This window comes from Oncorhynchus mykiss, chromosome 24 (assembly GCF_057628025.1).
Source record: "Oncorhynchus mykiss isolate SJ-2025 chromosome 24, ASM5762802v1, whole genome shotgun sequence".
In the NCBI taxonomy this organism is placed as follows: Eukaryota; Metazoa; Chordata; class Actinopteri; order Salmoniformes; family Salmonidae; genus Oncorhynchus; species Oncorhynchus mykiss.
Window position 1 is genome coordinate 28,201,111 of NC_143045.1, and position 25,772 is coordinate 28,226,882.

The following is a 25,772-nucleotide window of genomic DNA, read 5'->3' on the forward strand; positions in this document are numbered from 1 at the left end:
CCTAGTCAGAGCAGACTGTTATCTAATCTAGTTAGGACACTGTCCTAGTCAGAGCAGACTGTTCTCTAATCTAGTTAGGACAGTGTTCTAGTCATAGTAGCTGCAGACTGTTCTCTAATCTAGTTAGGACACTGTCCTAGTCAGAGCAGACTGTTATGTTATCTAGTTAGGACACCTGTCCTAGTCAGAGCAGACTGTTATCTAATCTAGTTAGGACACTCTCCTAATCAGAGCAGACTGTTATCTAATCTAGTTAGGACACTGTCCTAGTCAGAGCAGACTGTTATCTAATCTAGTTAGGACACTGTCCTAGTCAGAGCAGACTGTTATCTAATCTAGTTAGGACACTGTCCTAGTCAGAGCAGACTGTTCTCTTATCTAGTTAGGACACTGTCCTAGTCAGAGCAGACTGTTATCTAATCTAGTTAGGACACTGTCCTAGTCAGAGCAGACTGTTATCTAATCTAGTTAGGACACTGTCCTAGTCAGAGCAGACTGTTATCTAATCTAGTTAGGACACTGTCCTAGTCAGAGCAGACTGTTATGTTATCTAGTTAGGACACTGTTCTAGTCAGAGCAGACTGTTATCTAATCTAGTTAGGACAATGTCCTAGTCAGAGCAGACTGTTATCTAATCTAGTTAGGGCACTGTCCTAGTCAGAGCAGACTGTTATGTTATCTAGTTAGGACACTGTCCTAGTCAGAGCAGACTGTTCTCTTATCTAGTTAGGACACTGTCCTAGTCAGAGCAGACTGTTCTCTAATCTAGTTGGGACAATGTCCTAGTCAGAGCAGACTGTTCTCTAATCTAGTTGGGACAATGTTCTAGTCAGAGCAGACTGTTCTCTAATCTAGTTGGGACAATGTCCTAGTCAGAGCAGACTGTTATCTAATCTAGTTAGGACACTGTCCTAGTCAGAGCAGACTGTTATGTTAAACTAGTTAGGACACTGTCCTAGTCAGAGCAGACTGTTCTCTTATCTAGTTAGGACACTGTCCTAGTCAGAGCAGACTGTTCTCTAATCTAGTTGGGACAATGTCCTAGTCAGAGCAGACTGTTCTCTAATCTAGTTGGGACAATGTCCTAGTCAGAGCAGACTGTTCTCTAATCTAGTTGGGACAATGTCCTAGTCAGAGCAGACTGTTCTCTAATCTAGTTGGGACAATGTCCTAGTCAGAGCAGACTGTTCTCTAATCTAGTTGGGACAATGTTCTAGTCAGAGCAGACTGTTCTCTTATCTAGTTAGGACACTATCCTAATCAGAGCAGACTGTTATGTTATCTAGTTAGGACACTGTCCTAGTCAGAGCAGACTGTTCTCTAATCTAGTTGGGACAATGTCCTAGTCAGAGCAGACTGTTCTCTAATCTAGTTGGGACAATGTCCTAGTCAGAGCAGACTGTTATCTAATCTAGTTAGGACAATGTCCTAGTCAGAGCAGACTGTTATCTAATCTAGTTAGGGCACTGTCCTAGTCAGAGCAGACTGTTATGTTATCTAGTTAGGACACTGTCCTAGTCAGAGCAGACTGTTCTCTTATCTAGTTAGGACACTGTCCTAGTCAGAGCAGACTGTTCTCTAATCTAGTTGGGACAATGTCCTAGTCAGAGCAGACTGTTCTCTAATCTAGTTGGGACAATGTTCTAGTCAGAGCAGACTGTTCTCTAATCTAGTTGGGACAATGTCCTAGTCAGAGCAGACTGTTATCTAATCTAGTTAGGACACTGTCCTAGTCAGAGCAGACTGTTATGTTAAACTAGTTAGGACACTGTCCTAGTCAGAGCAGACTGTTCTCTTATCTAGTTAGGACACTGTCCTAGTCAGAGCAGACTGTTCTCTAATCTAGTTGGGACAATGTCCTAGTCAGAGCAGACTGTTCTCTAATCTAGTTGGGACAATGTCCTAGTCAGAGCAGACTGTTCTCTAATCTAGTTGGGACAATGTCCTAGTCAGAGCAGACTGTTCTCTAATCTAGTTGGGACAATGTCCTAGTCAGAGCAGACTGTTCTCTAATCTAGTTGGGACAATGTTCTAGTCAGAGCAGACTGTTCTCTTATCTAGTTAGGACACTATCCTAATCAGAGCAGACTGTTATGTTATCTAGTTAGGACACTGTCCTAGTCAGAGCAGACTGTTCTCTAATCTAGTTGGGACAATGTCCTAGTCAGAGCAGACTGTTCTCTAATCTAGTTGGGACAATGTCCTAGTCAGAGCAGACTGTTCTCTAATCTAGTTGGGACAATGTCCTAGTCAGAGCAGACTGTTCTCTAATCTAGTTGGGACAATGTTCTAGTCAGAGCAGACTGTTCTCTTATCTAGTTAGGACACTATCCTAATCAGAGCAGACTGTTATGTTATCTAGTTAGGACACTGTCCTAGTCAGAGCAGACTGTTCTCTAATCTAGTTGGGACAATGTTCTAGTCAGAGCAGACTGTTCTCTTATCTAGTTAGGACACTATCCTAATCAGAGCAGACTGTTATGTTATCTAGTTAGGACACTGTCCTAGTCAGAGCAGACTGTTCTCTAATCTAGTTGGGGCAATGTTCTAGTCAGAGCAGACTGTTCTCTTATCTAGTTAGGACACTGTTCTAGTCAGAGCAGACTGTTCTCTAATCTAGTTGGGACAATGTTCTAGTCAGAGCAGACTGTTATCTAATCTAGTTAGGGCACTGTCCTAGTCAGAGCAGACTGTTCTCTAATCTAGTTGGGACAATGTCCTAGTCAGAGCAGACTGTTATCTAATCTAGTTAGGACACTGTTCTAGTCAGCTGCAGACTGTTCTCTAATCTAGTTGGGACAATGTTCTAGTCAGAGCAGACTGTTCTCTTATCTAGTTAGGACACTATCCTAATCAGAGCAGACTGTTATGTTATCTAGTTAGGACACTGTTCTAGTCAGCTGCAGACTGTTCTCTAATCTAGTTGGGACAATGTCCTAGTCAGAGCAGACTGTTATGTTATCTAGTTAGGGCAATGTCCTAGTCAGAGCAGACTGTTCTCTAATCTAGTTGGGACAATGTCCTAGTCAGAGCAGACTGTTCTCTAATCTAGTTGGGACAATGTTCTAGTCAGAGCAGACTGTTCTCTTATCTAGTTAGGACACTATCCTAATCAGAGCAGACTGTTATGTTATCTAGTTAGGACACTGTTCTAGTCAGCTGCAGACTGTTCTCTAATCTAGTTGGGACAATGTTCTAGTCAGATCAGACTGTTCTCTTATCTAGTTAGGACACTATCCTAATCAGAGCAGACTGTTATGTTATCTAGTTAGGACACTGTTCTAGTCAGCTGCAGACTGTTCTCTAATCTAGTTGGGACAGTGTTCTAGTCAGAGCAGACTGTTCTCTTATCTAGTTAGGACACTGTTCTAGTCAGTTGCAGACTGTTCTCTTATCTAGTTAGGACACTCTCCTAGTCAGAGCAGACTGTTCTCTAATCTAGTTAGGACACTGTTCTAGTCAGAGCAGACTGTTCTCTAATCTAGTTAGGACACTGTTCTAGTCATAGTAGCTGCAGACTGTTCTCTAATCTAGTTAGGACACTGTTCTAGTCAGGACAGACTGTTATCTTATCTAGTTAGGACACTGTCCTAGTCAGAGCAGACTGTTCTCTAATCTAGTTAGGACACTGTCCTAGTCAGAGCAGACTGTTCTCTAATCTAGTTAGGACAGTGTTCTAGTCATAGTAGCTGCAGACTGTTCTCTAATCTAGTTAGGACACTGTTCTAGTCAGGACAGACTGTTATCTTATCTAGTTAGGACACTGTTCTAGTCAGAGCAGATCATGATAATCCATCCACCTGACAGGTGTGGCATATCAAGAAGTTGATTAAACAGCATGATCATTACACAGGTGCACCTTATGCTGGGGACAATAACAGGCCACTCTAAACTGTGCAGTTTTGTCACACAACACAATGTCGCAGATGTTTCATGTTTTGTGGGAGCGTGCAATTGGCATGCTGACTGCAGGAATGTCTATCAGAGCTTTTGCCAGAGATGTTAATATTTCTCTACCATATGCCGCATCCAACGTCGTTTAAGAGAATTTGGCAGTACATCCAACCAGCATCACAACAGCAGTGCGGTTTGCTGACGTCAATGTTGTGAACAGAGTGCCCATGGTAGCGGTTTGTTATGGTATGTGCAGGCATAAGCTACGGACTATAAACACAATTGCATTTCCTCCATGGCCATTTGAATGCACAAAAATACTGTGACGAGATCCTGAGGCCCATTGTGAGGCCCACCTATAAAGGTGCAACAGATGCGTATCTGTATTCCCAGTCAGGTGAAATCCATAGATTAGGGCCTAATGAATTTATTTCAATTGACGGATTTCCTCATATGAACTGTAACTGAACCTTCTCTCAATTCTCGTCTCTCTTCTCTCTCCCTATCTTTTAGTGTTCCTTTCAATACAGTGGCCATTTTGAGGCCAGGGCCTTCTGTCCCTGGGCTCAAAATCTGTTTGCCTAAGGACTTCCCCTCTGCCTTTGTATGGGGGGAATCAGAGAGAGAGGGAGAAAGGAGGGAGAACGGAGGGGAGAGCTTGGTAAAAAGAACCTCAGCGGGAGGATGCCCCATCCCAGCCTCCTTTGCTCCATCCTTATTTAGCCAATAAGACAATGGAGGGTTTGTAGAGTCTGTTAGTCAGGACGTTGATAAACAACTCTGTGTGAACCAGGGGCTGCTCAGGATCTTGGAGAGAGTCTATGCCTGCTGACAACCTAAGACCTCATGTGTCAAAGACCTCATAGTTACTCATCCCCAGTGTCTTTCTCTCCCCATCAAGTCTTCTCCACAGCACCACAGTCACATAGAGGATGTCAGATGCCTTATTGTGTAAGCTCTCAGATAGACAGACAGACAGACAGACAGACAGACGGACAGACGGACGGAGGGAGGGAGGGAGGGAGGGAGGGAGGGAGGGAGGGAGGGAGGGAGGGAGGGAGGGAGGGAGGGAGGGGAGGAAAAAAGTCATAAAAAATACAAAGGCATTTAGGAGATTAAACCTTATTTTCAAAATGTTGTCATTGCTTATAATTGAAAGTGTGATTTATTGGTGTTGTGTTATCAGGATAATTCATAGCTCTGATCATAAATACTGGGTCCGCCAATGTCATTTAACGACATTTAAGATCTGCTTTTTAATGAAATGTTTACGCAAGAGCGGCAAAGGCCAGAGAGAAAATATGTGTGTGTGTATGTGTGTGTGTATGTGTGTGTGTATGTGTGTGTGTGTTTGTGTTCTTTGATATGTTTTTATCAAGAGTAATTATTGTGGGATTTAATTAGAGCTTCATTGACCACCACGGTCCACTGAAGCACAGGTTGTCACGTTCTGACCCTACTTCTTGTGTTATTTGTTTGTTTTAGTTGGTCAGGACGTGAGTTGGGTGGGCATTCTATGTTTTGTGTTTCTAGGTTGGATTTCTGTGTTCGGCCTAGTATGGTTCTCAATCAGAGGCAGGTGTCGTTAGTTGTCTCTGATTGAGAATCATACTTAGGTAGCCTGGGTTTCACTGTTGTTTTGTGGGTGATTGTTTCCGTGTCTGTGTTTGTCGCCACACGGTACTGTTTCGGTTTGTTCACGTTTATTGTTTTTGTATTCATAGTGTTCAGTTTATGTTTTTAAATAAACAAACATGGACACTTACCACGCTGCGCATTGGTCCTCCGATCAACTCTCGCTTCTCCTCCTCAGACGAAGAGGAGGAGGAAAACCCTTACAAAGGTCCTGTTTTCTTCCTAACAACACACACACACACACACAGAGAGAAAGAGAGGAGAGAGAGGGGGAGAGAGAGGAGGAGAGAGCGAGAGAGAGACGGAGATATTGGGAGAGAAAGAGAGGAGAGAGGGAGAGAGAGAGAGGGAGAGGGAGAGAGAGATGGGGGAGAGAGAGAGAGGGAGAGGGAGAGAGAGATGGGGGAGAGAGAGAGAGAGGGGGAGGGAGAGAAAGAGAGAGGAGAGAGAAATGAGAGCGAGAGCAAGAGGGAGAGAGAGCGAGAGAGAGTGAGAGAGAGAAGAGAGAGAGTGAGAGGGAGGAGAGAGAAAGTGAGACACACGTGTACACACTGCTCTTACACTTCATCGCCTCCATTACTAAACAGAAACTTATTACATTATTGAATTCTAAGACAATTGAATCTGAGGCAAATAATAATAACTAATTTGCATGTTGTGCAGATTGATTATCGAGAAGAAAGAGCATGAAATTGAACAACACCAGTTATGACAGTAAAAGTCTTATTAATAGAAGGGGAACTGTTAAATGGTTGGAGGGAGTTGCAGAGAGGCAGAGGGAAAAGTGGAGGACTGTGATTGACAGCTAATGAATGATTGACAGGTTAACAATGGCCAACACGTGAAGCCCTGCAGGATGTGTGCGAGGCTAGATCAGGTGACAGTACACAAGGTGAGCGATAGAGTGATGGAGAGAGGGTGAGCGATAGGGAGAGAGAGAGAGGGAGAGTGATAGGGAGAGAGGGAGAGTGATAGGGAGAGGGAGAGTGATAGGGAGAGAGAGAGAGAGTGATAGGGAGAGAGAGAGGGAGAGTGATAGGGAGAGAGAGGGAGAGTGATAGGGAGAGAGAGAGAGGGAGAGTGATAGGGAGAGAGAGAGAGGGAGAGTGATAGGGAGAGAGAGAGATAGAGTGATAGGGAGAGAGGGAGAGCGATGGGGAGAGCGATAGAGAGAGAGGGACAGAAAGAGAGCGATAAGGAGAGAGAGAAAGACAAAGATGAAGAGATAAAGTCATTGTAACATTGTAATCCCCAAACATAAATGTTAAAAAGCATTGGTTGCACCTCGACTCACGTTAGTTGAGCTCCCGCTACATCTTTCCATTAGCCCAAAATATACACACACATACATACTGTATATATACAGAAAATATCTGAACAAAATGTCAGTCTTCATAAACAGATGGTGTACATACAAACATCTTTACGCAATTGCAATCTACTGTTACTGGACTGTCTGTCAGTGAGAGTTTTGGACTATCCACACTACTGTTACTGGACTGTGTCTGTCAGTGAGTGTTTTGGACTATCCACACTGCTGTTACTGGACTGTGTCTGTCAGTGAGAGTTTTGGACTATCCACACTGCTGTTACTGGACTGTCTGTCAGTGAGTGTTCTGGACTATCCACACTGCTGTTACTGGACTGTGTCTGTCAGTGAGAGTTTTGGACTATCCACACTACTGTTACTGGACTGTCTGTCAGTGAGTGTTTTGGACTATCCACACTGCTGTTACTGGACTGTGTCTGTCAGTGAGTGTTTTGGACTTTCCACACTGCTGTTACTGGACTGTCTGTCAGTGAGTGTTTTGGACTTTCCACACTGCTGTTACTGGACTGTGTCTGTCAGTGAGTGTTTTGGACTATCCACACTGCTGTTACTGGACTGTGTCTGTCAGTGAGTGTTTTGGACTATCCACACTGCTGTTACTGGACTGTCTGTCAGTGAGTGTTTTGGACTATCCACACTACTGTTACTGGACTGTGTCTGTCAGTGAGTGTTCTGGACTATCCACACTGCTGTTACTGGACTGTGTCCGTCAGTGAGTGTTTTGGACTATCCACACTACTGTTACTGGACTGTCTGTCAGTGAGAGTTTTGGACTATCCACACTGCTGTTACTGGACTGTGTCCGTCAGTGAGTGTTTTGGACTATCCACACTGCTGTTACTGGACTGTCTGTCAGTGAGTGTTTTGGACTTTCCACACTGCTGTTACTGGACTGTGTCTGTCAGTGAGTGTTTTGGACTATCCACACTGCTGTTACTGGACTGTCTGTCAGTGAGTGTTTTGGACTATCCACACTGCTGTTACTGGACTGTCTGTCAGTGAGTGTTTTGGACTATCCACACTGCTGTTACTGGACTGTGTCTGTCAGTGAGAGTTTTGGACTATCCACACTGCTGTTACTGGACTGTGTCTGTCAGTGAGTGTTTTGGACTATCCACACTGCTGTTACTGGACTGTCTGTCAGTGAGTGTTTTGGACTTTCCACACTGCTGTTACTGGACTGTGTCTGTCAGTGAGTGTTTTGGACTATCCACACTGCTGTTACTGGACTGTGTCTGTCAGTGAGTGTTTTGGACTATCCACACTGCTGTTACTGGACTGTCTGTCAGTGAGTGTTCTGGACTATCCACACTGCTGTTACTGGACTGTGTCCGTCAGTGAGTGTTTTGGACTATCCACACTGCTGTTACTGGACTGTGTCTGTCAGTGAGTGTTTTGGACTATCCACACTACTGTTACTGGACTGTGTCTGTCAGTGAGTGTTTTGGACTATCCACACTACTGTTACTGGACTGTGTCTGTCAGTGAGTGTTTTGGACTATCCACACTGCTGTTACTGGACTGTGTCTGTCAGTGAGTGTTTTGGACTATCCACACTGCTGTTACTGGACTGTCTGTCAGTGAGTGTTTTGGACTATCCACACTGCTGTTACTGGACTGTGTCTGTCAGTGAGTGTTTTGGACTATCCACACTGCTGTTACTGGACTGTCTGTCAGTGAGTGTTTTGGACTATCCACACTGCTGTTACTGGACTGTGTCTGTCAGTGAGTGTTCTGGACTATCCACACTACTGTTACTGGACTGTGTCTGTCAGTGAGTGTTTTGGACTATCCACACTACTGTTACTGGACTGTGTCTGTCAGTGAGTGTTTTGGACTATCCACACTACTGTTACTGGACTGTGTCTGTCAGTGAGTGTTTTGGACTATCCACACTGCTGTTACTGGACTGTGTCTGTCAGTGAGTGTTTTGGACTATCCACACTGCTGTTACTGGACTGTCTGTCAGTGAGTGTTCTGGACTATCCACACTGCTGTTACTGGACTGTGTCTGTCAGTGAGAGTTTTGGACTATCCACACTACTGTTACTCGACTGTGTCTGTCAGTGAGTGTTCTGGACTATCCACACTGCTGTTACTGGACTGTGTCCGTCAGTGAGTGTTTTGGACTATCCACACTGCTGTTACTGGACTGTCTGTCAGTGAGTGTTTTGGACTTTCCACACTACTGTTACTGGACTGTCTGTCAGTGAGTGTTCTGGACTATCCACACTGCTGTTACTGGACTGTGTCTGTCAGTGAGTGTTTTGGACTTTCCACACTACTGTTACTGGACTGTCTGTCAGTGAGTGTTCTGGACTATCCACACTGCTGTTACTGGACTGTCTGTCAGTGAGTGTTTTGGACTTTCCACACTACTGTTACTGGACTGTCTGTCAGTGAGTGTTTTGGACTTTCCACACTACTGTTACTGGACTGTCTGTCAGTGAGTGTTCTGGACTATCCACACTGCTGTTACTGGACTGTGTCTGTCAGTGAGTGTTCTGGACTATCCACACTGCTGTTACTGGACTGTCTGTCAGTGAGTGTTTTGGACTTTCCACACTACTGTTACTGGACTGTGTCTGTCAGTGAGTGTTTTGGACTATCCACACTGCTGTAACTGGACTGTGTCTGTCAGTGAGTGTTTTGGACTTTCCACACTGCTGTTACTGGACTGTCTGTCAGTGAGTGTTCTGGACTATCCACACTACTGTTACTGGACTGTCTGTCAGTGAGTGTTTTGGACTATCCACACTACTGTTACTGGACTGTCTGTCAGTGAGTGTTTTGGACTATCCACACTGCTGTTACTGGACTGTGTCTGTCAGTGAGAGTTTTGGACTATCCACACTTCTGTAACTGGACTGTTTGTCAGTGAGTGTTCTGGACTATCCACACTGCTGTAACTGGACTGTTTGTCAGTGAGTGTTTTGGACTATCCACACTGCTGTAACTGTGCTGTGTCTGTCAGTGCTACAAGGGCAGAGAATTCTCAGAGCTACAGAAAGACTCTAGGGAAAACTAAAGCCTCACATCTCCCAAAAAACACTTCCTCTCCAAAACCCTCCCCCCTGCCTCCTGTCCTCTCTCTTACCTTACCCAGACAGGCTGATGATAAACAGCTCTGATCGCCCTTGTAACGTTCCCTCAGCAGTCTGCTTCTGACATGCAATAAACATTTACAATTTTTACATGTTAGTCATTTAGCACCTTACAATAGTGAGTGCATACATTTTCATATTTTGTTTGTCCTGGTCCCCCGTGGGAATCAAACCCACAACTCTATCAACCGAACCACATGGGACCAGCGGGCCACTTTCTCTATTCACTGCCGTTAGATTATGCTGGGATTTTAATATCGCCAACGTGTCTGGTCTGGGTGTGTGTGTGTGTGTGTGTGTGTGTGTTCACGCATTTGTAGATGAGAGACGCAGACAGACACAAGGACACACACAAACCCTTCCCCAACACACACACACACACACACACACACACACACACACACACACACACACACACACACACACACACACACTCTCTCTCTGGACAGATCAGAATGTGTGTTTAATTACCATGTCGTCCAGTGTGTCAACTCACAGCACGGAAATAGAGACCAGCTACCGGCCAGCTACAGGCTAGATACTAGCCAGATACAGACCAGCTACAGGCCAGCTACAGACATGCTACAGGCCAGCTACAGGCCAACTACAGACCAGCTACCGGCCAGCTTCCAGCCAGCTACAGTCCAGCTACAGGCCAGCTACAGACCAGATAAAGACCAGCTACAGACCAGCTACAGACTAGCTACAGAGCAGTTCCATACCAGCTACAGACCAGATACAGGCCAGCTGCAGTCCAGATACAGACTAGCTACAGACCAGCTACAGACCAGATACAGACAAGCTACAGGCCAGCTACAGACCAGCTACAGGCCAGCTACAGGCCAACTACAGACCAGCTACAGACCAGCTACCGGCCAGCTTCCAGCCAGCTACAGTCCAGCTACAGGCCATTTACAGACCACATACAGACCAGCTACAGAACAGATACAGACCAGCTACAGACTAGCTAGAGAGCAGTTCCATACCAGCTACATACCAGATACAGGCCAGCTACAGACCAGCTACAGACCAGCTACCGGCCAGCTTCCAGACAGCTACAGTCCAGCTACAGGCCATTTACAGACCACATACAGACCAGCTACAGACCAGCTACAGACCAGCTACAGACTAGCTACAGAGCAGTTCCATACCAGCTACATACCAGATACAGGCCAGCTACAGACTAGCTACAGACTAGCTACAGAGCAGTTCCATACCAGCTACAGACCAGATACAGACCAGCTGCAGTCCAGATACAGACCACCTACAGATCAGCTACAGACCAGCTACAGAGCAGCTACAGACCAGATACAGGCCAGATACAGACTAGCTACAGACCAGCTACAGACCAGCTACAGACCAGCTACAGAGCAGCTACAGACTAGCTACAGACCAGCTACAAACCAGATACAGAGCAGCTACAGACCAGCTACAGACTAGCTACAGAGCAGCCACAGACCAGATACAGACTAGCTACAGACCAGATACAGACCAGATACAGACCAGCTACAGACCAGATACAGACCAGCTACAGACCAGCTACCGACTAGCTACAGAGCAGCTACAGACCAGATACAGACTAGCTACAGACTAGCTACAGAGCAGCTACAGACCAGCTACAGGCCAGCTACAGACCAACTACAGACCAGCTACAGAGCAGCTACAGGCCAGCTACAGGCCAGCTACAGAGCAGCTACAGACCGGCTACAGGCCAGCTATAGACCAGCTACAGACCGGCTACAGGCCAGCTATAGACCAGCTACAGAGCAGCTACAGGCCAGCTACAGACTCTCTAGGCTGTATATTACAAGGCATCTCTGTCAAGGCATTACACATACATTACATCCCATGTGCTTAGAGGGCAATGTTGAGGGCAATATCACCTCTGCTGAGGAAAATGTTAACTTTTACTGTGATGGAAATGTGGATTTTCTCAAAGGAAACCCACATGAAGATCCAGGACCGAGCAAAAACACACTCATAAAACTGAATTTGTAAGACACTTGGCATATGGGGCGAACATTTACTAGATGTTATTTGGGTTATTCTTTACAAGGGCCATTGGAGCTGACAGAGTGGGGTCTGTAAAAAGTCCATAAGGAAATTAAGATTTGAGAAGGTGTCACGGCATTCATCGGAAGAAGAAGAGGAATCGTCAGACCAAAATGCAGCGGGGTACGTGTTCATCTTTAATATACTGACTGAACACTGAATACAAAATAACAAAAGAATAGCCGAAACAGTTCTGCAAGGTGCAACCAACACTAAACAGAAAATAACCACCCACAACAGTGGGGAAACAGGTTACCTAAGTATGGTTCTCAATCAGAGACAACGAAAGACAGCTGTCCCTGATTGAGAACCATACCCGGCCAAAACATAGAAATACAAAACCTAGACATACAAACATAGAATGCCCACCCACATCACACCCTGACCAAACAAAAAATAGAAACATACAAAGCAATCTACGGTCAGGGCGTGACAGAAGGAGAGCTTCTCCTTGACAGGTGGTTGTTTTTCCCTTAGCATACCACGCTGAATCCCACTGCTGGCTTGTCTCTGAAGCTAAGCAGGGTTGGTCCTGGTTGGTCCTGGATTGGAGACTGCTGGTGTTAGAAGGCCAGTAGGAGGCACTCTTTCCTCTGGTCTAAAACAAATATCCCAATACCCCAGGGCAGTGATTGGGGACATTGTCCTTCGTAGGGTGCCGTCTCTTGGACAGGACGTTAAACAGGTGTCCTGACTCTCCGTGGTCACTAAAGATCCAATTGCACTTACTGTAAGAGTAGGGGTGTTAACCTTGTTGTCCTGGCTAAATTACAAATCTGTCCCTCATACATCATGGCCACCTAATCATCCCCAGCTTCCAAATGGCTCATTCATCCCCCCTCCTCTCCCCTGTAACTATTCCCCAGGTTGTTGCTGCAAATGAGAATGTGTTCTCAGTCAATTTACCTGGTACAGTAATGGTTAAATAGGCAAACACACCTGCTGTAAAAGCAACCATGAATCAATTCTGTGACCACAGGTCCATATAGTTATACTGATCACATAGATAATGAGAGAGAGAATGAAGAGGGGAAGAAATACAGAGAGAGAGGGAGAGAGAGGAAAGAGAGATAGGCTGATAGGGAGTAGTACAAGAGAGAGGGGGGAAAGAGGGAAAGAGGACAAAGGAAGGGGACGATGAACAGATCCACTAGAAAAGGAGACAGGGTCTGAGAGACAGGGTCTAAGAGACAGAGTCTGAGGGTCTGAGAGACAGGGTCTAAGAGACAGAGTCTGAGGGTCTGAGAGACAGGGTCTGAGAGACAGAGTCTGAGGGTCTGAGAGACAGGGTCTGAGAGACAGAGTCTGAGGGTCTGAGAGACAAGGTCTGAGAAACAGAGTCTGAGGGTCTGATAGACAGGGTCTGAGAGACAGGGTCTGAGAGACAGAGTCTGAGGGTCTGAGAGACAGGGTCTGAGAGACAGAGTCTGAGGGTCTGAGAGACAGGGTCTGAGAGACAGAGTCTGAGGGTCTGAGAGACAGGGTCTGAGAGACAGAGTCTGAGGGTCTGATAGACAGGGTCTGAGGGTCTGAGAGACAGAGTCTGAGGGTCTGAGACACAGAGTCTGAGGGTCTGAGAGACAGGGTCTGAGAGACAGGGACTGAGAGACATGGTCTAAGAGACAGGGTCTGAGAGACAGGGTCTAAGAGACATGGTCTGAGAGACATTGTCTAAGAGACAGGGTCTGAGAGACAGGGACTGAGAGACAGAGTCTAAGAGACAGGGTCTGAGAGTCTGAGGGTATGAGAGACAGAGTCTGAGAGACAGGGTCTGAGAGACAGGGTCTAAGAGAGAGAGTCTGAGAGACAGAGTCTGAGAGACAGGATCTGAGAGACAGGGTCTGAGGGTCTGAGAGACAGGGTCTGAGAGACAGGGTCTGAGAGACAGAGTCTGAGAGACAGGGTCTGAGGGTCTGAGAAACAGGGTCTTAGAGACAGGGTCTGAGAGACAGAGTCTGAGAGACAGGGTCTGAGGGTCTGAGAAACAGGGTCTGAGAGACAGGGTCTGAGAGACAGAGTCTGAGAGATAGAGTCTGAGAGACAGGGTCTGAGAGACAGAGTCTGAGAGACATGGTCTGGGGGTCTGGGAGACAGGTTCTGAGAGACAGTGTCTGAGGGACATGGTCTGAGGGTCTGAGAGACAGGGTCTAAGAGACAGGGTCTGAGTGACAGGGTCTGAGGGTCCGAGAGACAGGGTCTAAGAGACAGAGTCTGAGGGTCTGAGAGACAGGGTCTGAGAGACAGAGTCTGAGGGTCTGAGAGACAGGGTCTGAGAGACAGAGTCTGAGGGTCTGAGAGACAGAGTCTGAGGGTCTGAGAGACAGAGTCTGAGGGTCTGAGACACAGAGTCTGAGGGTCTGAGAGACAGGGTCTGAGAGACAGGGACTGAGAGACATGGTCTAAGAGACAGGGTCTGAGAGACAGGGTCTAAGAGACAGGGTCTGAGAGACATTGTCTAAGAGACAGGGTCTGAGAGACAGGGACTGAGAGACAGAGTCTAAGAGACAGGGTCTGAGAGTCTGAGGGTATGAGAGACAGAGTCTGAGAGACTGAGTCTAAGAGACAGGGTCTAAGAGACGGGGTCTAAGAGACAGAGTCTAAGAGACAGGGTCTGAGAGACAGGGTCTGAGAGACAGGGTCTGAGAGACAGAGTCATTGAGACAGAGTCTAAGAGACAGGGTCTAAGAGACGGGGTCTAAGAGACAGAGTCTAAGAGACAGGGTCTGAGAGACAGGGTCTGAGAAACAGGGTCTGAGAGACAGGGTCTGAGAGACAGGGTCTTAGGGTCTGGGAGACAGGGTCTTAGAGACAGTGTCTGAGGGACAGGGTCTGAGGGTCTGAGAGACAGGGTCTAAGAGACAAGGTCTGAGAGACAGGGTCTGAAGGTCTGAGAGACAGGGTCTGAGAGACAGGGACTGAGAGACAGGGTTTGAGGGTCTGAGAGACAGGGTCTGAGAGACAGAGAGACAGGGTCTGAGAGACAGGGTCTGAGAGACAGGGACTGAGAGACAGGGTCTGAGGGTCTGAGAGACAGGGTCTGAGAGACAGGGTCTGAGAGACAGAGAGACAGGGTCTAAGAGACAGAGTCTAAGGGACAGGGTCGGAGAGACAAGGTCTGAGAGACAGGGTCTGAGAGACAGGGTCTGAGGGTCTGAGAGACAGGGTCTAAGAGGCAGGGTCTGATAGACAGAGTCTGAGAGACAGGGTCTACGAGACAGGGTCTGAGAGACAGAGTCTGAGAGACAGGGTCTGAGAGACAGAGTCTGAGAGACAGCGTCTTAGAGACGGGGTCTAAGAGACAGAGTCTAAGAGTCAGGGTCTGAGAGAGGGTCTGAGAGACTGGGTCTTAGAGTCTGAGAGACAGGGTCTGAGAGACAGGGTCTTAGGGTCTGAGAGACAGAGTCTGAGAGATAGAGTCTGAGAGACAGGGTCTGAGAGACAGAGTCTGAGGGTCTGGGAGACAGGGTCTTAGAGACAGGGTCTGAGGGACAGGGTCTGAGGGTCTGAAAGACAGGGTCTAAGAGACAGGGTCTGAGAGACAGGGTCTGAAGGTCTGAGAGACAGGGTCTGAGAGACAGGGACTAAGAGACAGGGTCTGAGAGACGGAGAGACAGGGTCTGAGAGACAGAGAGACAGGGTCTGAGAGACATGGTCTGAGAGACAGGGTCTGAGGGTCTGAGAGACAGGGTCTGAGAGACAGAGAGACAGGGTCTGAGAGACAGAGAGACAGGGTCTGAGAGACAGGGTCTGAAAGACATAGAGACTGGGTCTGAGAGACAGCGTCTAAGAGGCAGGGTCTGAGAGACAGGGTCTGAGGGTCTGAGAGACAGGGTCTAAGAGACATGGTCTGAGGGTCTGAGAGACAGGGTCTAAGAGACATGGTCTTTGAGACAGGGTCTGAGAGACAGGGACTTAGAGTCAGGGTCTGAGGGTCTGAGAGACAGGGTCCGAGAGACAGGGTCTAAGAGACAGGGTCTGAGAGACAGTCTGAGAGACAGAGTCTGAGAGACAGGTTCTGAGGGTCTGAGAGACAGGGTCCGAGAGACAGGGTCTGAAGGTCTGAGAGACAGACGGCAACAACTGGAGATCAGAGATGTAGATGGAGAATGGGAAATGAAGGGGAAAATGAGGAGAATACTGAAAGAGAGAGAGAGAGAGAGCGATGGATGAATGGAGAGGAATAGAGGACTAAAGAGAACAGAGGGCGGAAAGGGGAGGATGAGGGAGAGGGAGATTGATGAAAACCTTCAGCTGCAGGCCTTCTGAGGAATAAAGGACAACTCACTTTATCACACACTACTGACACACACACTCCTGACACAAAGACACACACACACGCACACTACTGCTGACACACACACACCATACTCATCCACATGCCCTCCACCCAAACAGCTTGTATAAAGGCCAGCTTTGATCTCCTCTCACTCACCCCTGTCTCCTCTACCATGCTCCAACACTCACCTGTTTCCCCTGACCCTGCCCTGACCTTGTCCACGCACTCATTCATTGTCACCCTGCCTTGCCTGTCTTTTAACCCGATGGAGGAGGCTTGTTTCTGTGTAGAGATTTAACATCCCATACTCACTTCTGGAGGGCACTGAAATGTACAGAGATAAATGAAAAACTAAAACCATAGCTAAGTGTATCAAACTAAGAAGAAACAAAAACAGTCAAATCAACGACTCACACAAGAGACAAAATTACTTTGGAGTGTTGATTTTAGGACAGGGAGATACTTTTTACAGCCTCAAGTGACAATAGACTTATGCAGTGCAGTTTCTAGGCATAAGGGACATAACCGGCCTCTAGGGGGCCCCTAAAATGCTAGAAACGTCCCTGAGCTTATGATTTACAATAAGGGTTGAGATGAGAGAGAAGAGCGATAGGTAGAGAAAAAGCTACTTGAGACACTGACTTGTCCATTGATGTGCCTAATGGAACAACAACACACACACACAGGTTTTGCATTCACCGGTTGGCATTGATGGCTGACATGAAACAGTGTGTGTTCAGACAGGTAATGTCTCTGAAACGCTGGAACACAATAAGGACAGAAGACTGGAGAGGTAAACAGGGTGTCCCTTTGATATCGCTTGATGTTTCTCATCCCTCCGTCTTATTTATTAGGGAGAGAGGGATGGAGGGATGAGAGAGAAAGATTGAAAGAGAGAGCATGCATGAAAGCCTCATTACACTGATGGGTTTGCATAACCATAAAGATGAACAGACAAACAAACAAACAAAGTATCCAATGCACATTCATACAGGCAGACCCTACACAGTACACACACAGACCCCTATACACTCATACAGACAGACCCTATACTGTACACACACAGACCCCTATACACTCATACAGACAGACCCTATACAGTACACACACAGACCCCTATACACTCATAAAGACAGACCCTATACAGTATACACAAACACCCTTACACACACTCATACAGACAGACCCTACACAGTACACAAAAACACCCCTACACACATTCATACAGACAGATCCTATACAGTACACACACAGACCTCTATAAACTCATACAGACAGACCCTACACAGTACACACACAGACCCCTACACACACTCATACAGACAGACCCTACAGGGTACACACACAGACCCCTATACACTCATACAGACAGATCCTATACAGTACACACACAGACCTCTATAAACTCATACAGACAGACCCTACACAAATCACAAAACAAAGATATTGTTCTTAACAACCATTAGAAACACAGCTGATTCATTCTTTAAAACATGGTTTCATATAAACAGAATTGTAAAATGACTTGTGAATGTGGAATGTGTACAACTGTCATTTGCAACTACAAAATGGCCTTCCAAGTGAAATGTATAAAATCTCAAATCCAAAATGCTGGAGTATGGGGCCAAATTGAATTTTTTTTGCTAATCTCTCAAAGTAATTCTCAAATAATATAAACATACATACAAGCATACTATACTTCTGAACACAAAAGCAGGTGAATGCATTGCTTCACTAAGTGGATGAGGGTTACATCAGTTATCATCATCAACATTGACCTACTACAGTGAAGCATTTGCAGTGACTTGGGTGCACTTGTGTTCCTCAACCAACAAAAAAAGCAAGTTGATAACATTTACAACCACCAAAAAAAAAAAACTGTACAACTCTATACTCCTCTATACACTCATACAGGCAGACCCTACACAGTACACACACAGACCCCTATACACTCATACAGGCAGACCCTACACAGTACACACACAGACCCCTATACACTCATACAGGCAGACCCTACACAGTACACACACAGACCCCACAGAATGTTGAGAGGTTAATGTTAGCTAGCTAATCAATCAAATCAACAGACAGACCCTATACAGTACACATACAGACCCCTACACACATTCATACAGACAGACCCTACACAGTACACACACAGACCCCTACACACATTCATACAGACAGACCCTACACAGTACACACACAGACCCCTACACACACTCATACAGACAGACCCTACACAGTACACAGACAGACCCCTACACACACTCATACAGACAGACCTTACACAGTACACACAAACACCCTTACACATTCATTCAGACACATACAGACAGATCCCAGTGTCTGTTAACAGATCCTAGATCCCAGGTCTGCCACGTATATCTGTTGATGTGTACACAAGCAGCCAGTCAGGCAGAGAGGTAAGGCCTCCTCATTCCAAGGCCACTTCCACAAGCAGCCAGTCAGGCAGAGAGGTAAGGCCTCCTCATTCCAAGGCCACTTCCACAAGCAGCCAGTCAGGCAGAGAGGTAAGGCCTCCTCATTCCAAGGCCACTTCCACAAGCAGCCAGTCAGGCAGAGAGGTAAGGCCTCCTCATTCCAAGGTAACTTCCACAGGCAGCCAGTCAGGCAGAGAGGTAAGGCCTCCTCATTCCAAGGCAACTTCCACAAGCAGCCAGTCAGGCAGAGAGGTAAGGCCTCCTCATTCCAAGGTAACTTCCACAGGCAGCCAGTCAGGCAGAGAGGTAAGGCCTCCTCATTCCCAGGCCACTTCCATAGGGCAGACAGTCGTAGGCTACAGTACCTGAGGGGGGGTGGGGGGGGGGTGGGGGGGGGGATTTGGCTTTGGTGCCACCCTGTTGCCCATGGAGACAAAGACTGCATCTGTAACGGGGGTCAGCGTTTTTAACATCTTAGCTTCCTTCACTGTCCGACTGCCTCGTACTGGGTTCGAATCAGTGATCCTCTGCTTCACAACACACAGGACTGTCCACCTTGACAAAGTGTAAACCAATTGAGCCATGCAAAAGGTCAGCAGGTCACCAGTGTTACAAGTCAGTACTCAACGTCCATCCGTGTCTGAGGACATCGGGAGATGACGGGGGAAACCGTCACTAGGAGCAACAGTGAGCGCTGTTACCTTCAAGTAGGTTTATGTTTTGCCAGGGTGCTGTGGACGGAGATGGTGGATTGGCCAGGGTGCTGTGGACGGAGATGGTGGATTGGCCAGGGTGCTGTGGACGGAGATGGTGGATTGGCATAAACATCTGCCTCTGATTCCAAACGTTGCGAATTAGAATCAAGCAATAGCAAGTTGTTTTGTTTTAACCCTTAACCCTTAACCCTTAACCCTTAACCCTTACCTTAACCGTTCAGAGTTAATGCCTCAACTTAACCTTAAACACTTTGAAATTAGACGTTTGCTACAACTTAGAAATGTGATGTTTGAGAGACGTGGAGAGACTGTGAGAGCATGTCTCCGTCGTTGCCATGGAGCTAGAGCGTACCGTACGTACGAGTGAGCGTACCATACGTTATTAACTCCATTACACACCTGAACCATGTACTTTGGGAAACTGTGGAAACGAATAAAGTCATGAACACACACACACCAATCAACCAATCAACCTTCGGGTTGTGGCAGAGTTCCCTTATCAGCAGATTATTATTGACACAACATAGAGTTTAGTAATCACCTCCCCATTCCCTTAACGGCTGAAGTGCATCTCTTTGTCCTTTTGTCCTTGCATTTCAATCAGACACTGATATTATCTAGGAGACCAGGTGAGTGGTCTCATCAGCAGAGTGAGGGGCAGGATGGCGAGGTGCTAATCTCAATGGGACTTCCTGATTTAACAGGTTAAATACACATTAAAAAGGAATAAAAAAACATTGGAGGACTGCTGTTGAGTTTCTCTGCTTGGTACACACTGTTCGTCTGTCTGGAGAAAGCATAATCTTGTTGTGTATGTGCTTGTGCGATCCCTGCTGGTGTGTGTGTGTGTGTGTGTGTGTGTGTGTGTGTGTGTGTATGTGTGTGTGTGTGTGTGTGTGTGTGTGTGTGTGTGTGTGTGTGTGTGTGTGTGTGTGTGTTTTGTGTGTGTGTGTGTGTGTGTGTGTGTGTGTGTGTGTGTGTGTGTGTGTGTGTGTGTGTGTGTGTGTGTGTGTGTGTGTGTGTGTGTGTGTGTGTGTAACACCTTGAGTGAGTGAGAGAGACGGTAGTGCAGAAGAGCGCACACTAAAATAGAGTGTGGAAAAGTCATTTCTAAACTCTGCCAGTTCCCCTCAGGCCCTGTGGGGTGTGACATTTACACACAGTTTCCATGTGGCCTGGTCACACACACGCATGCACGCACACCCTCACACACACCAACACACATACACGAAAGCACTCACTCACTCACACACACACACACAAACACACAAGAAGCAAGGGAGAGAGTTGATATGGAAGAGCAAGAAGACAGCTAAACAGAGAAACATAGCCTCTTGGCTACTATCTGTATTTCTCTGTCCCTTTCACTTCCTTCCACCCACTCTGATGTCAACACTCACTCTCTCTCACTCTCCTGCTCTCTCTTTCTCTCTCTCTCTCCATTCCTCCCTTCCTCCCTTCCAACAGACAGATAAGAGGCTCTGAGCACAATCCCACAGCAGCCCCTCGGGTGGCAGGTAGCCTCGTGGTTAGAGCGTTGGGCCAGTAGTCCCCTGGCTGACAAAGTAAAAATCTGTGGTTCTGCCCCTGAACAAGGCAGTTAACCCACTGTTCCTAGACCAGTTAACCCACTGTTCCTAGGCCGTCATTGTGAATAAGAATGTGTTTTTAACTGACTTGCCGAGTTAAATAAAGGTTCAATAAAAAATAACCATCCCACCTAAGTTGTCTCTGGTTCACTGGAAGGTAGTAGATGCTACTCAACAGAGTCTGACCATGTGCCAAAAATAACCACTACTACCAAATGTTTATCATATTTAGAAATATGTAATATAAGATAATGTTAGTAAAAACCATGAAATATATCCAGTAATGACCACATTTGATACCTTTCCATAATGCAAAAACCGGGCAACTGTTTTGTTAAATGTGTGGAGTTCAGAGCCAGAAGCAGACATCATGAGAGAGAGAGAGAGAGCTGCAGAGTGCCAGCACACCTGGCTGAGGTGACCTCTCACCTCTCCCTTAGACCTCACCGCTGAGCCTAGAAAAACAGGAAGTAAATAAATTACGACCGGGCGCGGGGAGCAGTCTGTGCTGCTCAGGATGGATGGATGGTGTTTCATCTGCTCCCAAACAGCAAAACAGAACAAATCGGGCCTCATAGAACGTCTTGACTGCGTCTCACATGGCCCTGGTAAAAAGTAGTGCCCTGTAGGGAACAAGAAGCCATTTTGGAAGCTACCCTTGTGAATCCATATGCTGTCTGGGGTTAGTCAACTGTTCTACTTGTTAGAGCATGAGAAATTACAAAGTTAACACACACAGATAGCTGTTTACAATGAACAACTGATCTTTAACACGTTCATCGTCTTCTAACGTCTTTGTCTATTTGTTTTAGATCTGCTCAAAACATTTGTCTTAAACATTGAGTCAGTGTGTACAGCAGAACAGTGGACGTACAGGACGACACCCACTAGTGAGAACATCTGCTTATCAAACTGTGCTGTATGAGCCATGGAGATGAACAGGAGTGAGGTGGTTTGTATGGAGGAGAATAGAATGGAAACAGGTGGAGGGATGGTCCCTCTGGTCCAGACTGAGTGGGAAAAGGTACCTTGGGTAAATATTGGAATGGGGACAGATACACGTAACACAAGCATGCAAACACACATACACACACACACACACACACACACACACACACACACACACACACACACACACACACACACACACACACACACACACACACACACACACACTGGAAAAAGCTGTCATTACGGCTGAGCGTTTAAATCTGGGATTTCTATTCTCGGCAGGGATGAACTCTGCAGCTCTCTCTTCTTTACACCCCTCTATCTCTCTACCTCCATCCCCCTCTCTCTCTACCTCCATCCCCATCGCTCTCTACCTCCACCCCCTCTGTCTCTACCTCCATCCCCATCGCTCTCTACCTCCATACCCCTCTCTCTCTCTACCTCCATCCCCATTGCTCTCTACCTCCATCCCCCTCTCTCTCTCTACCTCCATCCCCATTGCTCTCTACCTCCATCCCCCTCTCTCTCTATACCTCCATCCCCATCGCTCTCTACCTCCATCCACCTCTCTCTCTACCTCCATCCCCTCTCTCTCTCTACCTCCATCCCCATTGCTCTCTACCTCCATCCCCCTCTCTCTCTCTACCTCCATCAACATCGCTCTCTACCTCCATCCCCCTCTCTCTCTCTACTTCCATCCCCATTGCTCTCTACCTCCATCCCCCTCTCTCTTTACCTCATCCCTCTCTCGCTCTAACTCCATCCCCCTCTCTCTCTCTACCTCCATCCTCATTGCTCTCTACCTCCATCCCCCTCTCTCTTTACCTCATCCCTCTCTCGCTCTAACTCCATCCCCCTCTCTCTCTCTACCTCCATCCCCATTGCTCTCTACCTCCATCCCCCTCTCTCTCTCTACCTCCATCCCCCTCTCTCTCTCTACCCCCATCAACATCGCTCTCTACCTCCATCCCTCTCTCTCTCTGCCTCCATCCCCCTCTCTCTTTACCTCCATCCCCCTCTCTCTTTTCCCCCATCCACCTCTCTTTCTCTACCTCCATCCCCATCGCTCTCTATCTCCATCCCTCTCTCTCTCTACCTCCGTCCCCCTCTCTCTTTACCTCCATCCCCCTCTCTCTATACCTCCATCAACATCGCTCTCTACCTCCATCCCTCTCTCTCGCTGCCTCCATCCCCCTCTCTCTTTTCCCCCATCTACCTCTCTTTCTCTACCTCCATCCCCATCGCTCTCTATCTCCATCCCCCTCTCTCTCTACCTCCATCCCCCTCTCACTTTACCTCCATCCACCTCTCACTCTTTACCTCCATCCCCCTCTCTCTCTCTCTAACTCCATCCCCTATCTCTTTACCTCCATCCACCTCTCTCTCTCTACCTCCATCCCCCTCTCTCTTTACCTCCATCCACCTCTCTCTCTCTCTCTCTCTCTCTCTCTACCTCCATCCCCCTCTCTCTCTAACTCCATCCCTCTCTCTTTACCTCCATCCATCCACCTCTCTCTCTCTACCTCCATCCCCCTCTCTCTTTACCTCCATCCACCCCTCTCTCTCTACCTCCATCCCCCTCTCTCTTTACCTCCATCAACCTCTCTCTTTACCACCATCAACCAATCTTTCTCTACCTCAATCCCCATCGCTCTCTATCTCCATCCCCCTCTCTCTCTACCTCCATCCCCTCTCTCTTTAGCTCCATCCACCTCTCTCTCTTTACCTCCATCCCCCCTCTCTCTCTCTACCTCCATCCCCTATCTCTTTACCTCCATCCACCTCTCTCTCTCTCTACCTCCATCCCCCTCTCTCTTTACCTCCATCCACCTCTCTCTCTCTCTCTCTCTTTCTCTCTCTCTCTCTCTCTCTCTCTCTCTCTCTCTCTCTCTACCTCCATCCCCCTCTCTCTCTAACTCATCCCACTCTTTCTTTACCTCCATCCATCCACCTCTCTCTCTCTACCTCCATCCCCCTCTCTCTTTACCTCCATCCACCTCTCTCTCTCTCTCTCTCTCTCTCTCTACCTCCATCCCCCTCTCTCTCTAACTCCATCCCTCTCTCTTTACCTCCATCCATCCACCTCTCTCTCTCTACCTCCATCAACCTCTCTCTTTACCTCCATCCCCATCACTCTCTACCTCCATCCCCTCTCTCTTTACCACCATCAACCTCTCTCTTTACCTCCATCCCCCTCTCTCTTTACCTCCATCCCCCTCTCTCTCTACCTCCATCCCCCTCTCTCTCTCTACCTCCATCTGGAAAAAGCTGTCATTACGGCTGAGCGTTTAAATCTGGGATTTCTATTCTCGGCAGGGATGAACTCTGCAGCTCTCTCTTCTTTACACCCCTCTATCTCTCTACCTCCATCCCCCTCTCTCTCTACCTCCATCCCCATCGCTCTCTACCTCCACCCCCTCTCTCTCTACCTCCATCCCCATCGCTCTCTACCTCCATACCCCTCTCTCTCTCTACCTCCATCCCCATTGCTCTCTACCTCCATCCCCTCTCTCTCTCTACCTCCATCCCCATTGCTCTCTACCTCCATCCCCCTCTCTCTCTCTACCTCCATCCCCATCGCTCTCTACCTCCATCCACCTCTCTCTCTACCTCCATCAACATCGCTCTCTACCTCCATCCCCCTCTCTCTCTCTACTTCCATCCCCATTGCTCTCTACCTCCATCCCCCTCTCTCTTTACCTCATCCCTCTCTCGCTCTAACTCCATCCCCCTCGCTCTCTCTACCTCCATCCTCATTGCTCTCTACCTCCATCTCCCTCTCTTTACCTCATCCCTCTCTCTCTCTACCTCCATCCCCCTCTCTCTCTCTACCCCATCAGCATCGCTCTCTACCTCCATCCCTCTCTCTCTCTACTTCCATCCCCATTGCTCTCTACCTCCATCCCCCTCTCTCTTTACCTCATCCCTCTCTCGCTCTAACTCCATCCCCCTCGCTCTCTCTACCTCCATCCTCATTGCTCTCTACCTCCATCTCCCTCTCTTTACCTCATCCCTCTCTCTCTCTACCTCCATCCCCCTCTCTCTCTCTACCCGCTCTCTACCTCCATCCCTCTCTCTCTCTGCCTCCATCCCCCTCTCTCTTTACCGCCATCCCCCTCTCTCTTTTCCCCCATCCACCTCTCTTTCTCTACCTCCATCCCCATCGCTCTCTATCTCCATCCCCCACTCTCTCTACCTCCATCCCCCTCTCTATTTTCCCCCATCCACCTCTCTTTCTCTACCTCCATCCCCATCGCTCTCTATCTCCATCCCTCTCTCTCTCTACCTCCGTCCCCCTCTCTCTTTACCTCCATCCCCCTCTATCTCTTTACCTCCATCCACCTCTCTCTCTCTACCTCCATCCCCCTCTCTCTTTACCTCCATCCACCTCTCTCTCTCTCTCTCTCTCTCTCTCTCTCTCTCTCTCTCTCTCTCTCTCTCTACCTCCATCCCCCTCTCTCTCTAACTCATCCCCCTCTTTCTTTACCTCCATCCATCCACCTCTCTCTCTCTACCTCCATCCCCCTCTCTCTTTACCTCCATCCACCTCTCTCTCTCTCTCTCTCTCTCTCTCTACCTCCATCCCCCTCTCTCTCTAACTCCATCCCTCTCTCTTTACCTCCATCCATCCACCTCTCTCTCTCTACCTCCATCAACCTCTCTCTTTACCTCCATCCCCATCACTCTCTACCTCCATCCCCCTCTCTCTTTACCACCATCAACCTCTCTCTTTACCTCCATCCCCCTCTCTCTTTACCTCCATCCCCCTCTCTCTCTACCT